Source organism: Pan paniscus, chromosome 3, assembly GCF_029289425.2.
Source record: "Pan paniscus chromosome 3, NHGRI_mPanPan1-v2.0_pri, whole genome shotgun sequence".
NCBI lineage: Eukaryota > Metazoa > Chordata > Mammalia > Primates > Hominidae > Pan > Pan paniscus.
This window is the reverse complement of record NC_073252.2, coordinates 135,165,985-135,167,522: the sequence shown is the minus strand read 5'-3', so window position 1 is coordinate 135,167,522 and position 1,538 is coordinate 135,165,985. Positions and strand designations below refer to the sequence as shown.

The following is a 1,538-nucleotide window of genomic DNA, read 5'->3' as shown; positions in this document are numbered from 1 at the left end:
AGCAATTACGTCTTGCAGAACAGGCTATTTTAAATCATCATTTAAATATAAAATATTTTAAAAATAGAGTTATAAAATGATTTTCCTATACCTGCAATTAGTGAAATTATTTCTGGGAATTATAAGCTCAGGAAATAATTTTAGTGTTAGGAGGATATTGAATGAAATGGAAGAACTGTCACATACAAATGATGAGATTAGATAGATTTGGTTTTGTGGTGTCATGATATATACTGGCTTTCATCCAAGGTTCCTGGCTCACAACTTCTGTAGCCCTTGTTACAGTCTTTTGTTATAATGTTGGGTGTGTTAGGCCTCAGGCGCAGGCCTCTAACCTTCTCTTTCCCTCCTTTCTCCTACCTTTATCTCACTGACCCCAGGCAGGACTCTACTCTTCCCCGGCCTTTCTGATCGTGGGCCTTAAGACCTTTCCCAGAGATGGTCCTGCCCTATATTCTAGGCGGAAAGAATACTGATGTCCTGAAGCTTCCATAAAATCCCAAGAGGATTGGGTTAAGGGAGCTTCCAGATAGGTGAACACATGGAGATTCCTGGAGGGTGGCACACCCAGGGAGGGCATGGGAGCTCCACACCGTTTTCTACATGCCTGCCTATGCAACTCTCCATAGATATCCTTTGCAAAACCAGCAAATGTAAGCAATTGTTTCCCTCAGTTCTGTGAGTTGTTCTAGCAAATTAATTGAACCAAAACAGGGAGTCATGGGAACCCCAATGCCTGATGCCAGTTAATCAGAATTTCAGAAGCCTAGAATTGTGACTGGTGAGCAAGGGGCAGGCTTGGGTACTGAGCCCCACCCTGTGGGATATGCTATCTCCAGATAGACAGTGTTGGAATTAAATAGGAGGGCACTCATCTGGTGTCCACCGCTTGGTGTGTGGGGAAACTCCCCCCTACATTTTGTCACGGAAGTCTTCTGTGTTGATTGTTGTGACATGAGAGTAGAGGAAAACCATGGTTTGAGAAAATTTTCCCCACACAGGTTGTCTTAGGGGAGAAAACAAAAGCTAGCAGATAAATGTAGAAAGAGAAAAGAAGACGGTGATGATGGTAGCCTGGTGTGCCAGGGAGCTGTTGCTTTTTCTGAGTCGCTTTATTCCAGGCTCTGCCAATGGTCGGCATGGCCCATGGAAATCAATGAGAACTTGTTCACCAGAAAAAACATGGAGAAAACCCAGGAAAATAGTAAGGGGAAAAGAAAAGAGGATAGGTTGACTACCTCTCAGAGAAAGCATAGGGACTCTGAGCTCATGCAACAAAAGCAGAAGGCAGCTAATGAGAAGTCTATGCAGACAAAAGAAAAATAATGACTGGCTATTTGGAAAACATGGGTGCTACTGCCAACTGGGTGTGTCATAAGCTTTAAGGTCAAGATTCTGTAGAGTGAGTAGTCATTACCTATATTATGACTTATACTTTAAAAACTATTTTAAACTTTACCTTTCAGCTTGACTTAGTGTGATGTTTTAGAAGCATTCTTCAAAGAATAAAACACTAACCATAAAAAAATGTACAAATA

General features: G+C 41.8%; 1 pseudogene; it reads left to right on the top strand.

The window, feature by feature from the left end:
* The first annotated feature begins 1,139 nt into the window (after positions 1–1,139).
* LOC100975565 (small EDRK-rich factor 1-like) lies at positions 1,140–1,326 on the top strand (annotated as a pseudogene).
* The last annotated feature ends 212 nt before the right edge of the window (positions 1,327–1,538 follow it).